We start from the raw sequence: 17,048 nt of genomic DNA, 5'->3' as shown, positions 1-17,048 counted from the left end.
AATGCTTGAAGTTCTTATATGTTGGTTTAAAATTAGTGCATATACATGCATACACAGCTATATTTATGCAATACTAGTGTATATGGCATGATATATGCATGCTTGTAATTGTTAGCTGTATGTATATGTGAAAACTATGTTCATTTGTATACATGCATATGTAACTGAAACTGCATGTATTTTCAGAAAAAAAAGAATATTGTACATAGATAAATTTATAGTCTTTGCATTCTTTTCATTTTTAGTTTTTTTTTCTTTTCCTCTGTATATGTCCAAGATCTAAAGTATATCTATCTATCTATATATATATATATATATGCACACATATGTATTGTTGTTGTATTCTCATATCATCATCATTATCATTATTATTACTACTACTAAGGCTGGTGGTGGTATGGTAAAATTTAAAGAAAAAGTGATGAACAAAATACTTCTTGGTATTTTGTTACCTATCATCTTTTTTTTTTTTAGCTTCAAGACATGTTAGAAGTCAGGGGTCAACCTTACACCATTTCATCCTTCCAAGATTGACCAAAATAAGGTAGCAGTTAAATCAACTGCAATGTCCTTTTCTGTGCTCCAATAGCCCTTTTAAAATTTTCTGGCCTTGATCCCTATGATAGGAATTTATTATTAGTATTACTATCATTATTATCATTATTGTCATCCAGCATCATCATCATCATACTCATCATAACTCCCTTTTCTAATCCCTTTGGTTGTGTTTAATGTAGAGCCTTATTAGTGATCAAATGTTATTGCTTATCTTTGAGAATGTTTTCTTTCCATATTTTAATTCCAGTATGTTTTCTGGTTTCATCTGTTTATCGGATCAATAAATAAATAAACTAAAACTAGCTATAAAGAGACAATCGACTTAATGATGCATCAGCGGTTTAACGTTTGATGTATCAGTTATATGCGTGTATATGTGTGTGCGTGTGTAAATATATATATATATATATATATATTATATATATATATATTATATATATATATATATATATATATAATTTATGGTGTGTGGTGTGTGTATATATATATATATATAGTCATATATATATATATATATATATATAATTTATGGTGTGTGGTGTGTATATATATATATATATATATATATATATATATATATATATTATACACATACATACCAATTGTATAACTTGTACAACATTAGTCTATCAAATGGTATCATACCTTTGATATTTAAGGATTTTTTTTTTCTTTTGCTCCTTTTTGAAGTTGTATTTGAGTTTTTAAAAAATGAAAATACAAAAGAAAAATAATAAATAAACCAAATTTTAAAAACTTTTAATTTATTTTGATTTTTTTTTTTTGTGTGTATATGCATACTATTGTGTGCAAGACACTTAAAGAGGAAGAAAAAAAAACCCCTACTAGTTGAAATTTTTAAATGCTTTATTCATTTTTGTTAAGATGCTTAGACCAAATATATAATTAATGTTTCGTTTTTATATGCAGCTATAATAATATAAACTAATTATCATTAATGATCCTCCTACCCCTAAATAGAAATTCATCCAGAACAATCCACTAAGGTTAGGTGACACTGATAAGTGATGGATTTAAAGGGGACAGGTATTAAAAGATTTAAGATGATAAGTTTATGCTTCAAATAGAAAAAAAAATAACAAAAAGAAAAGAAAAAATTAAAGCTATTCTGGTCAGATAACACAGACTCATTCACACACACATACATACATGTTATACATGCATAGTTTTTTTTTTATTTCAATGTTTTTCTTTGTTTTTTTTTTAATCCTCTGTGACTTTTTTCTATGCTAGCAATTTTGTCAAGAATTTTATAAATTTGAAAATTTCTCAGTACTATTTAAAATTGGTATTTTTCACATTTGAAATATATCAGTATTTTTTGTTTTATCATCTCTATTATTATTATTATTATTATTATTATCCTCATCATTATTATTTGTAATTATCATTATTATTCTAAAAATTTGTTTCTTTTGGCTGTTTTGTCAAAATTTCATTAAAAGAAAGAAATTGTTTTTGTTATTTTATTCTGTCAAGTGGTGTATCTGCTGCTATTTGAGGTTTACCAAAAAGAAAAAAAAATACAAAAAAATGGTAAAAAATGAGAAAATGAAGTAAAAATTATTCAATATTGGTTTTGATTATTTTTCATATTTTAAACTTAGTTCTTTTGATTTTATAGTTCAAACCTTTTTTTTGAAAATTGTTTCATTAATTTTCAATTTCATTTTATTTTTGCCATTTTATTATTGATGCTTAAAACTGTTATTTTTACTGATTTAGTCAGTAACTGGACCAAAATCTTCTTCCACTTGGAATGGAAGTCTGTGTTTAATGAACATTAACAGATAAATTGGCCACTTTAATGCGGGTAGCCTTTATTAGTTTCAACTAATACTCTCCTACCATCTACATTCACTTTCCTTCCTTTTTAAAAGAAAAAACAAAAAAACAATTCCTGTATAGACTAGATCCAAATTCCATTTACTTTCCACTGTTATTATTATCACTTAGAATTACTTCACAAATCTTTGCCTAAATTTTATTTATTTTCTTTTGTTATATTTTCTATATACCTTTTTGTTTCTTTAATTTCAAAAATAATAATTCACATCTCATTTTGTTTTTTCGTTTTATTTCATAGTAAATGAGTTATAACCGTTTTTTTTTGTTTTGTTTTTTTTATGTTCTTATTTCCTTATGGAATCATGTCATTGACATAATTTTGACAGTTAATTTTCTGAGACAAGATTTGCATTACATTACTTAGTGTATGGCATCGGATATAGAATACTTCTTGTGGAGCCTCTGATCTGTGACTGTAAAGGTTACTGTTTCAAATTCCCGGTGCCCCTCCCCCCTACTGAGGATTGCGCACTCCCTGACAGAAGATGCTTTGATGCAGTGCTCAGACCATAGTTACCACTAAAGAATGAAGGACAGTTTTATCTAAAACAAAAAGACTGGCATCTGTTTAGAGGTCCAATTAAAAACAAACTCTTCAACTACAGTACACTGTGGTTTGAAGAACTATTATTTGAAATTGTTTGCTTTTCAAATTCTGGAACTTTGATCCTGCTCCAGGTTATCTCTATCTGCAATTATATACATTCTTTAGTCAAGGACTGTTTGTGACAAACGTTTTGGTTTGATTCTACCCTCCAGCCCAGTTTCTCTGTGACATTGCAATCTTTCTTTGTTTTTATTTTAGACCTTCTACTATATGCACACACACACATTATATATTTATGAATATGTATATGTATTTATTTATATATATATATAGACATATATTTACATATAAATATATATGTACATACATATATTTATATATATATTAATATATAAATATATATATGTACATACATATTTTATATAAATATATATATTTTATATAAATATATATATATATTATATATATATATATTATATATATATATATATATATTTGTATATAAATATATATATTTATATATAAATACATATGTATATTTTTATATATATATAGACATATATTTACATATAAATATATATGTATTTTTTATGTAAATATATATACATATATATTTATATAAATATATATATGTACATACATATTTTATATAAATATATATATGTACATACATATTTTATATAAATATATATATGTACATACATATTTTATATAAATATATATATGTACATACATATATTTATATATATATATATATATATATATATATATATATAAAATAATACAAAAAATGGGACACGAACACAACAGGCAACAAGACATCCAGACAGTTAGATGATACAAAAAGGGACAAAATAAAACTAGGGCGGGTCATTTGGAGATTTCTTTCGTCAGTCGAGTTCCAGATTATCTTTGCAGTTTAGGTTGGTTATAATCGAGACTGCACCAATCTGGCCAGCCCCAAGGAAAATCTATGCTAAGAGCACTAGAGTCCTTGGAAGAAAGCAGTGAATGTATACAAAAACAAGGTCAACGATGGAGAAATGGTACACAAATATAAACATAAATATAGATGTATATATATATATAGATATAAATATACATATATTGATATATTTTAATAGATATATATATATACATATATTGATATATTTTAATAGATATGTAGATATATATATATATATATTTATATAGGTATATATATATACATTCATGTATATATATTTATGTATATATATATATTTATATATCTGTATATATATTTATATATCTATGTATATATATTTATGTACATATATATATATTTATATATATGTATATATATATATATTAACTGCACAGCCTTGTTATACACTGTGCCATGTTGATTTTGCCTAAAAATTATGTTAGGATTACACGTCTATGGAATACTTATGTTATTTCAAAAAGTTGCACTTGCTTGAACAGATCTATCACCACCATTACATTATATATATATGTGTCTGTGTATGTATCTATACATACGGTAGTGAATTTTCATATATATTAGTTAGAATCACATCACTCAGCTCTTAGATCAGTAGTTCCAGCAGGCAATTGACTATTAGTTTACTGTAATTTTTGTCACTTTGGCAGTTTCTTAGTTTATGTGGCAGGCATTTTTCTACGACATAATGCACATATACTTAATAAAATGTTTTGCTACTGAAACATATGTAGCATGGATTGAACTGCTGTCATTCATTTTTATAATTGTATTGTGTGTATGTTTAAGGAATCATGCTTGATTTTAAACAATTATTCATAGTATCAATATAAAGGTTTTGGTAGAACAGTGAAGAACCAAATTAGAATTTAATTTGTTATTTAAGATTTAACTTTGACTACTGTTAGTGTCAAAATTTCCTTTCATTCATCCAATCAATAAAATATATTATAGATGGTGGATTCAATTAACTATATTCTCATATCTGAGAAATTTGTGGCCTTGTGCCAAATTTACAAAGAATTGGTTTTGAGATTAAGTTGTAGCACTTAGCTTTGTTCCAAATTGAAATGTACTTCAACTACTGTTGCATTTAAGAAGGGTGTAAACACCACAACCAATCATTTAAATGATGTAACACTTATACACTTGAGTTTTCACGTTTGAGATGTGCAGTGTTTTTTCTTGTAAGAAGAGTTGTGTACGTTCATAAAATGACTCGGGGTGTAACATACTGCCTTTAGAATTACTGTACACTATAACATTACCAGTGTTACGGGGTTTTATAGCTTTTGCTTGTTCATTTAAATATTTTATTATCTCTAAACCTTAGGTTCAAATCAAGCACATTTCAAACAGATTTAGGGCTGTTGGGTATTATCAAATCAAATGTCACATTTTGCTGCTAGTTGACCAATTAAAAAAAATGAAAATTGCTAATAATAGGGATTGTTCATGTTAAAAGCTTATTATTATTATTATTATTATTATTATTATTATCATTATAATTTTTTTGTTACTTTTGAGCATTTGATTCAAATATCTTAAGATTACATTAAAATTTATTCATGGTTGAAAAAACAGAAAAACTGCCCAGAGAAATAAAAAAAATATAGCATTGATTTTTTTAAAATAAAAAACACATCACTGACGGAAAGTAGTGGCGGGGAGTTGTTTATGGGATTTGGGCTCTTTGATTTGATGCCACACGCACAGACATATACTTGCACACACAGACATACATGCACGCACACACAATATCATAGACATATGTACACTCATGAATATTCATATAACTATGTATTCATTCTCATGCACACACACACACATACATTTATTGCATTTTGAACGAAGACTGCTTTGTGCCAAGTACAGCTTACCATAAAATTTTCCCATCTTGTTAATATCAAAATAGAATTTCCATGTAGTTGTCTGAATATTTCTGATTATATCTTGTTATATGCACCATCTAATGATGCCTTCTGTTAATTATCTACCATTCTGGATTCTCTTGCTTTTATTATTATCATTGCTGGAGAAGGTCGAGACAGTAGAGAACTGCACTAAAAAACTTTATTTTAGTGCCTCACTGTTCTGAGCTCCTGGGTCGACTTTGCCTTTTATCATTCTGGGATCAATTATATAAGTAACAATAATTGATTGGATTGATTCAATTAACTATGTGTACCCCATCCCCTTGCCTACAAAATTGGCCTTGTGCCTAGTCAAAGAAATTATTATTATTGATAACTAATACTATGCTAATTATTTTTACATTAATAATAGTGTATATAGTAAACTATTAAATCAGTCAGTTGGGTATTAAAATATTGAAATCCAGCATTGTCTTTATCATCATCATTATATATATATATAATGTATATTAGAAGGTTCCAAGTTAATACATATGCAGCTATTTCTAAGTTTGGCAAGTTATTATTTCAAGTGTGCCATCATTCTCTATTGCTCTTTTCTTGTTTTGCTTTTTGGCATTCTACCAAATAGATTGAAATGATTCAATCGCTTGGAAAGAGAGGCATTAAAGCATACCTCTTCATATTTAAAACAAACAAAAAAAAACCGATAATAATACCCTCTCTCAGTATCAATTAAAAAAACAAAACGAAAAGGATACCAAACATCCCCTTGCATATGGTTTTTAACTGATTTCGCCACGTATCTAAAACCTTCAGAGCTTTTTGTCTTTTACAATCTGTCAAGCCTCTTGTTGTACATTGTATAAAAGATCCCCACTGCAAAATTCCTATGTTCAGCCTATTTTTTCACAACGATACACATTTGTGTATATTTCATCATTAATCAATTTTATAGCTATTTCTCTCATTCATCATCGGAAAGCATAAATTTTAAAAAAACAAGAAAAAACAAACAAACAAAAAAAAACAATATTGGATAAATTAAAAGACACATCCATCCTTCATCGGAAGCATTATTTTATATTTTTGTTTCCTTAATCTATCAACTTCCTTATATACTCGACATTACGATAAAATAAAATAAAATCCAAATAAAAAAATAACAGAATATAAATTATTATTTTTTTTATTTAGGAGCATAAACACTTTTTTTTTCTAAATCCATCCTTCTATTTTTTCCATGGCAAATACTGTTTTTATTTTTATTTATTTTTTTCAAAAGCATATTGTTAAAGAAATATTTGCTAGTCAATTACATGTATATACATATGCATATATATATATATATATATATATATAATATATATATATATATATATATATATATATATATATACATACGTGTATGTATATATACATATATGTATATGTGTGTATGTATATAAACATATGTGTATATACACACATAATGTATGTATATGATATATATATATAAATACGTATATGAATACATATAAATGTTTATATATACATTCAAAGGCATGGGTGTACATGTGTATGTATTAATATACGAATAGAAACGCACATGTATACACAAGACTTGTGTGCAAGTATATATATATATATATATATGTATGTATATGTATATATACATTCGAATGAAAATCCTTGCAAAAATTTTAAAAATACATGGATTTATGTTATTGTGTCGTTTCTTATTAAAACCAATTTATAAAGAAGCAAAAAAAAAAGAGAAGAGTACTTAACAGGGGGGATAAGCAATGGTAAACTTGTTCTTCACAAAATGGTGAAAAAAAAAGTAATCACAATAATAAACTACATGCCGCAGTGTTGTTTTATATATGATTCTTGAAAAGAAAAATTTTAAAAATCCAAAAACATTTTTATACATTTATTACTTATTATCATTATCATTATTATTATTATTATTATTACTATTATTATTATATCGACTTTAGATAGCTACTGTGTTGTTATTTCTGTTGTTGTTTTTATATCATCATATATATATATACATTATGTCATATCTGTCAAGCAACTGCTGATGGGAGCTCAGTTTTGAATGATTGTCTTAAAATATCAAAGGGAAGAAGATTGCATCAAAAAATTCACCATAATCCAGCTGTGTTTTGTGTTAGCAAGGCAACATTTGAATGAATCGGATGTTGTTGAATTTCTTTGGTAATATATAACTGCTACTATAAGTTTTCACTGATACTTATTGTAGAAGAAAAGTGACTAAATGATTTTTATTAATATAATGATAAATGAATTTTTTTCATCAAAAAAAAAATAATAAAAAGCAGCTGCTCACGTGGTAAGACAAAGAATTTGTGTGCAAATCTTAGTGTATGGGTTATGTTTTTTGTTGTTTTTTTATTTTTTTATTTTTTAGTTAAACCAACAAGACAATGGTGCTAAGTAATAGATTGAACAAAATGAAACAAAAAAAAAAACAAACGAAAAATGGAACTAAAATGAAAAATGAATAAAAGCATTGGATGTCTTAAATTGCTTTGTTGTAATTGGGGTTAATACAAAATGGTGGAATTGTTAATGTCACCGTGTTTTGAATATTACAAAATGTTGACTGATGGAATTTTATGCAAACACAAATGCACATTCAAACACAGACACACGTACCGTAATTCTCTCTCTCTCTCTCTCGCTCACACATATTCATTCTCTCTCTCACACACACACGACGTACAATGTTTGTTACGAAGCTAAGTGGTTACATAGAAATTGCATAGACAATCGTTGTTATCAGCGAGTAATGGCTCTGCGTATATTGGATGACATACGTTAGAATTGGTAACGAGAAATTGCAGTTATTTTTATGGAATATGTCCTGTTTGGAGTCAGTAATTTGGTTACGGCCCAGTTAGAACTGTCTGATATGCAATAGGAAGCTTTATACGACTAACACTTCGTTCACATATATATATATGTATAATTTATATATATATAACATATATATTTATAATTTATATCGATATGTATAACATATACATATATGTATGTTATATATATATCTGCATAGTTTATATATGTGTGTATATATATATATATATGTATATATGTGTGTATAATATATATATATCTATATATTTGTATGTATATATGTGTGTATAATATATATATATATATATATATATATATACACATGCGCATAATATTTATATATCATTTATACATATATACATATACACACACACATATATATATATAAAAATATAATTTCAGCATGGCCGCTGTCAAAACAAGTAAAAGAATATACATATACAATAATATATATATAATGTAGGGTGTCCCAGAAGTTGCGCACCACCCTGTTTTTTTTAATGAATACACCCTTATTGAAATTAATCGTAACAAATGCTCAAATTGAGCACCCTCTACAATAAAACATGCCGAAAAAAATATAACATAAAATGCTTTAATTATTTAAAATGAAAACCAGAATGGTGCGCAACGTCTGAGACACCCTGTATATATAATATATATATATATTTATATATACATAATATATATATATATTATATATGTAACACACACATATATATATATATAATATATATAATATAATATGTACATATCAATATATATGTATATAATATATATATTCATATGTGTGTATATATGTTTATATTGTTACGAGGTATTTAAAACAGTACCATGTATTGCTTTGTAAAAAGAAAAAGGAGTTTATGAACAGAAAAGTTAAAATGTGTGACAAAAACCTCAATGTATTTGGCTTCTCTTCTCTCACCCCTCTTTCCTGAACTAGTTGCTCGTAATAAACTATTCCAGCGTTGTTCGAACACGTCACATTTTTTTTTTTAGAACCATCCAGCAGTACATAATAAGCAAAAGAGTGAAAAATGAAAATGAAATTACAAACCAACAAGTGAATACAAATATAAACACTTTTAGAAGCTACTGCAACTTCTCATCCTTTGATCTCTCTGATGCAGATATTTATTAACTGTTATTTCCACCCAATTTCCTTCCTATACTTGCCTTTGTAATTGTTAGTTTATTTGATGGTATCATAATTTTATTTTAATTATCACTCTAGTAAATCAATATATACATTTTCCGTACTTTACTTTTAGTTTGTTTTTTTTTTTAGTAGTAAATGCACTTAATTATATGTTAATGAAATGACGTGGTCATCTTCTTTACACTTCATAGCCTAATTTTTTGCTATTTCTTTGAAAAGGTTATCTCGTCAGCAATCTTTAGTCATTATGATAGAGAGATAAACTAAAGCAGTTCCATCTCCCATAAACACCTTATGTCTCCCTTGATGTGTAAGTGATATATAAACATAGCGTTGTGGCATCATATGTTTTCAAGAGATACTATAATTAATCTTTTACGAAGTCAGTATTGATAATGTTCATTTGTCTACGATAAAATTGCACCTTTAACGCTTGAAAACAAAAGAGAAAAGCCAGTATTTTATGAAACCGCTTTGGAGGCATGTTTAAAAATTTGCAAGTAAGAACAGTGTTCGTTTTAGTTCAAATGCTACAGTCTCTCACTTCAAGTGTGTGAATTTGCCTGAAATGTGTGTTCTTATTAAATTTAATGATTCTTGTTAGTCAGTCAATGTTGCATAGTTAAGTATACAATCCAGAAACTTTCTTTGAAACTCATCTCGTTCAAATTTTACGAAACCTATCATGTTTTTGGTTTTAATGAAATCCACTCGTTCCATTGTGTATGTGTGGTAATCATTAAACAGCTGAGCATTGTTATAAGTTCTTTAAATACGGTTTCATGATTATTTAGCTAAAGACCGAGGTCAGTTTATTGCTAAATATATTCGTTGATGAAGCGTTGGTTTACATAGGTTACGAACGTTTAGAATATGATTATGAATCGATTTGATAATCAAAATGGAAAAACCTAATCCACAGCTAAGAGGCTCTAAGATAGCGTAAACTCTTTAAACTGACCAAAGCCTCTAATTACATACAATATATATGTATATATATCAAAGTATTTTTATGCTTTCTGTCGTTTAGCAATAATAAGAATTACTTTAAAATCGCTACTTACGTCCACCATCTTTTATTAAAATGATGACACAACCTTTGAAACGCCATTAAAGTAAATATTTGTACGTGTGTTCAACGTATCGCATTTAGTAAATAAATATTTACCACATCGTTGACTATGCCAAACAAAACTTCCCTTCAGCACCTTTCAAGCTGACATTGATTATAAGGAAAATAGTGCCGAATAATGAGATTGCTGCAATAAAATTTTATCCGGTGTTTATGAAATGTTGATGTTTACAAACCTTTTTCGTAGAAATGAAATTTCATTGACTTTTTTTTTTTTTTTATCATCTAACAAACACATTGACATATTTTACTATAGTAATAAGATGTCGGTCACAGCACAGTCTTTCGCGTGTTGGAATCTTAATTGTCAATTGATTTTTTTTTATTAAAAAAAAAATGTTTTTTATTTCATGGGAGTGCCGTAAATTTCTTTTATAGTAATTATCTATTTTCTTTCATTAAATTCCACTTACGTTTCAAATCACATTCCTTTCTCAACAACGTTAATTTTATCTGCATAATTTATAATTATATTTATTGTCCCCAAAATACATTCCTCCATATTCTGTTTATCCAGCGAACTATATTTCATCCTAGTCGAATCTCCCTCTCTCTCTCTATCGCACACAAACGCATATTTCATAAGTTCATCCCATTCCGTTTCTTCGACTATTTCTACTGAAAATAATGATAGTGGAGGTAACAGATCCATTGACCTAGTTTCGGTTTCTTGTCATTTGTGTAAATCCCACCAGGAATTATCTTAACCTGCTGTTCTTTATTGGTCCAGCATAGGATCGATAAAACGAGAGCTAATATTTACCGAGTTGATTGAATCGATTATACATTCTATTCTCTTTACAAAACCTGGTATTGTGTGCGCAATTAAAAACATAGAACAAAATAGGATTATTTCAGAAAACCTCTCTATCCTTTTTCCTCTGCCTCGATATATGTGGGTATATAGGTGAGACAAGCTTTTTCCTCGCTGCCTCGATATAATATATCAGTATATAGGTGAAGCTCGCAGTGGAACGGAGCGCCATTTATACAATAACTCCAAGGCAAAGCGAACGCAGCTCTGGAATCTTAAAAATTCTCGTTATGTTTTATATGCTACTCATGCTTATTTGAAGTATTGTCCAATGTTATTTAGTGCGATGATCTCCTTCGCCAGATATGAACTATCACTAGTAACCTCTCGATTGTTTGTCCAGTAAATCTTCCGAGCTACCGACTTAGTTCTATGTGGTTCCATTGATATATTATTATATATTAGCGACTCAACCGTTTAGCAACGCAGTTACTTCATCGTGTTTACCGAAATAATCGGCATCATTTCCTTGATATCTAATTTGTGCGTAAATGAAGAAATTGTGAACTTCTGTTTATAATTATATATATATATCTTCGTTTGTGTATGAATTGTATTTATGCATACTTGTGGAGAGGAGCTAGGATTAATTTAAATACATATGGGAAGTCCTACCTATGATGTTGCTTATACAGCAAAGTAAGACGTGTTCCCTCTTGCGAAATAACGTGATGAATTAAAGCGGAAATGCTCTCTGTTTAATTACTTTTCAAATCATTTGCACTCAATTTCCTCGTGGACGGTGACAGTTTTATTTCATTAAACGTCCAAAACATTTTTACTCATTTAATTTCATTTTAAACTTCTTTGAAATGTGTCTTGTACATGAAGAAATTATCTTCAGTTCCCAAATTTTTTTAAATACTTAGCTATATTGATATTAACTTGAATATCATTGAATACATTGTGTAACTTTTCATCGTTTTTCTGAAAATATATGTCAGGAGGTAGCGTGTAAAAAGTTGTATATCATACTAAATATTTTTAAAATATTATCTGGCGCCTCGTTGTTCTGAAGTCCAACAACCAAATTTACGTTCCGACAATCCGCAGTCGATAAAATACGGACATTTAATAAAAGCGGAATCGAGCCGCTAGATTTCACTATACAAATAATGTAAAATATGGCGTGTCGTAGTCTTCTCAATAATGGATTTGCTATTTTGCCTAGTTGTATGTGTGCTGGTGTGTCTGTGTATATATATATATATACTTTGATACTTTGATAGGTTTCGGCCATTATTGGCCCAGGCCATGTCTAACTTTATAGCACCACCTGGTTATATATATATATATATATACATACCTATACACATATACATACATACCCATACCTATGCACGCATACATATCTACACATACACACACATATAGTGGTAAGAAAGTCGAGAGAGAGCTGACCGGCAGTCCCAGGTATCTGCACCACCCTCTCGCAACATCACCAGAAAGATTATTTTTAACAACTGAAGCCCACTTCTCTCCTGCTGAGGAGATCAAACAACCACACTAAAAGGCCGACATGAAAACTTATGCAGCAAGTACTGCAGGTTTTTCTCCCAGAGATTTCTGATATTTGTATTGCAATTTTTAGTAAGCCATATCTGTACCGGTTTCGATTCTAAGTTACATTTCACTTACATTGTTAATGTCCTTGGAAGGAACATATATCGCCCAGTTTATCTCTGTACACTGCAAATAGAAAATCTGTACTCAGATCAAATATTAAACATTCATTTTCTCAGTGTAAAAAGGTTGTATAATTAATACTTTTCTTTTATGCCTATGAAGGCAAAGCCGTAAGAAAGTAGGTGTGGTTTCAATTTACAGTTAGAACTATGTGTTCATTTACATAAAGCTGTGGACACTATAGCTTCCGTCTTTCTTTTATTATAAAATCTTCAGGTTGTTTTTTTAAAAAGCTTCAAAATGTAATCGTTGTGTTGTCAGAAAAGACGAGAGACTTTCAACTTCATGAACCGTAAAAGAGACAGAAGCAAACGTTTTATGAGCTTTTGATCAAATATTTAGAAAAAAAATGAGGAAAAGAAACGTACAATGGCAAGCAGATTTTTTAACAATGAAAAATTGGTTCGCAGATCCATCTTAGCAAAAGCTTCTACTTAATGATATTAGCTTTGTAAAATATCACACCTTATATGTCATTTGTATTTAGATATGTATATGTTAGATAAAATGTGTATGTTCCTCGTGTTAGTGTGTATAGTAAATATAGTAATTATTATAATAATTGTCCCTTGCCGAGTCTTACTAAGTATTGATACTGAGATAGATCTCAATATATGATTTTACTAAATGTTTTATCATTCTCTTCGTGTTGCTTATCCCGTCCGCCTATTAGGTTTACATTACCTCGTCCAAGAGGTTATAATCAAATATACCAAATACAGAATTACAGTGTTGTAGGAACGTTACTGCATAGATTCTGAATTTAATTTACAGAGCCACTAAATCATTGAAGCAAAAGTTTTTATCCCAAGTTTTATTTTATTATTTTTACTTACTTTTCTCGGTTTGTTTGCTTACTTCAAGTTGTGTAGAATTTTACTGAAGCATTTGAAAATTTGATGAGGGTTTCAGAGCCGTGCCGTGACGACCTGTTCCTTATTTAAAAAAAAAGAACAAAAAAAACCTTTTGTAATGTTTGAATAGTTCAGAGCCCCCAGACTGTCTGCCGTCATATCATCACTTTGCGTCGTTCGCCAATGGGTTTAGAAGTGGAGCAACTGTTCTTACATTACATTTTACACACCCTATATCTTTACCTGGGTACTAAAACAACTATGTTTGTGGGTAAATTCTGAAGCTTTGATATGTTCGAAAGATCTCAGGTCTTGAACTAAATATCTCGTCGTGAAATGTTCACCCTATTAACAATTAGCTCAAATTATTGCTACCAAAAAGCTGCCTATTTACCTTTGATGCCAATAAAATTGGGATTTTATCAGGAACCAATATACTCGCACTTGTTTTCCTTTTCCAAATTTAGAATTTCACTAAAAAACAAAAACTACCTAAAACAAAACAAACCAAAATGTATGTTTATTTCTACGGTCTTATAAATGAAAGAAGAAAGCCCCCAACCATAGAAATAAACGTCCATGTTTGTTTAGTCCGTTGATTTTTATTTATTATTATTTTTTTTTTTCCATTTTATGTCTACAAACGAAGTTCTCCAAATTTGTTACAGCTTCGTATATTACGATTGATATTCTCAGAGCTTGAATCCCATTGTTGAACCAGATACAAAAATATATTAAAAAAAGAAAAAAAGAAAAGAGAAGCTATCAATAAGGAATCCATTTGTCTGTATTTTCCACGAATTAACAACCGACTCAAAATTTCTATCTATTTTCATACTTCAATACGAGTACGTAAATCCAGTTACCTGTGTATGCATTTAGTAAAGAGAACATTGTAAATGACAATACGCGTAATTATCTACCTTATTATATCAATCAGTCCACCTAGATTCTGGGGTTGTAAAGCAACAATGTGTTTTGAAGCGTCTCTGTTTCTTGCTATACAACAACATGACAGTCGTCATTTTGTTCAAGGTTTGTGATATCATTGAGTGTTGTAAAATACATTTTGGCTTCGTTAGCTGTCATTAATTTTTCTTTTAATCAACGTATATAACTTACGTACGTGTGTATATATATATATATATATATATATATATATATATATAGTGTTTCTGTGAGTATATGTGTGTGTGTGCATCTGTGTGAGTATATCTACTTATCCATGTGTGTGTGTATATATATGTGTGTGTATATATATATAGTCACACAAACACATATCCATAGCAAAACTACCCATATATATATATATGTGTAATATATATATATATGTGTGTATATATATATATATATATGTGGTGTATATATATATATGTGTGTATATATATAATATATATATATATATATATAGTGTTTCTGTGAGTATATGTGTGTGTGTGCATCTGTGTGAGTATATCTACTTATCCATGTGTGTGTGTATATATATATAGTCACACAAACACATATCCATAGCAAAACTACCCATATATATATATATGTGTATATATATATATATATGTGTGTATATATATATATATATATGTGTGTATATATATATATATGTGGTGTATATATATATATATATATATGTGGTGTATATATATATATGTGTATATATATATGTGTATATATATATGTGTGTATATATATATGTGTATATATATATATGTGTATGTATATATATATGTGTATATATATATATATGTATATATATATATATATGTGTGTGTATATATATATATATATATGTGTATGTGTATATATATATATATGTGTATATATATATATGTGTATATATATATATATGTGTATATATATATATGTGTATGTGTATATGTGTATATATATATGTGTATGTGTATATATATATATATGTGTGTATATATATATATATATACATAGTCACACAAACACACATATCCATAGCAAAACTACCCATATATATATGTGTGTGTATAATATATGTGTACGTATGTTTGAAAGCCTGGGGGGAAGACTATTCATATACTCATGCGCACACCCGTTTGCACGATGCGTGTGTTAACTCATAAGCGTACATATTGTATACTATTAACCATTTTCGTGAACTTGCCGGTAAGAGGTTTTTTCATGCATAAAAAAAAAAAAAAGATTACATCTACTGGCATCTCTCCTAATATCTCAGCACCCAGACAGCTATTAGACTTTTGCACCAACACACACTGTCTCTCTTACTCTGCTCTATTAAGTACGCCACCACTGAATTTATCTGCCGCATGTTGTCGCTTGTTCATTCCTCTTCTAGACATTTCTCCATATTCATACCGTTCTTGTAGCGTCTTCTGATATTCCCGTCCCCCAGCCGTTAACGTACAACCAACCACACTTCTTTATCGCCCCACACTCCTCGAAAATTGTACGAAGGAGGATGTCAAGAATTTTAATTATTATAATATACTACTATAATTTTATTATTTATTTATTACTGTTAATCTTTATTTTGTAATTTTATCTAATTTTTACTGTTTTTTTTCTTTTTGTACTGGTCCCTTTTTTTTTATATATTCGTGTTAGAAATGTTTTTTTTTTATTTAGAACCTGCACGCTTTAGACTTAAAAGGTTTGCAATTGAAGTCAAATAATTGATTGAAAGAGAGCGAGTTCAACAGTGTAGCTTTCTTTTTTATTATATAAAAAAGCGT

The sequence above is a fragment of the Octopus sinensis genome, linkage group LG2 (genome assembly GCF_006345805.1).
Source record: "Octopus sinensis linkage group LG2, ASM634580v1, whole genome shotgun sequence".
Taxonomy (NCBI): Eukaryota; Metazoa; Mollusca; class Cephalopoda; order Octopoda; family Octopodidae; genus Octopus; species Octopus sinensis.
The sequence above is the reverse complement of the archived record's forward strand: the minus strand, read 5'-3'. Positions refer to the sequence as shown.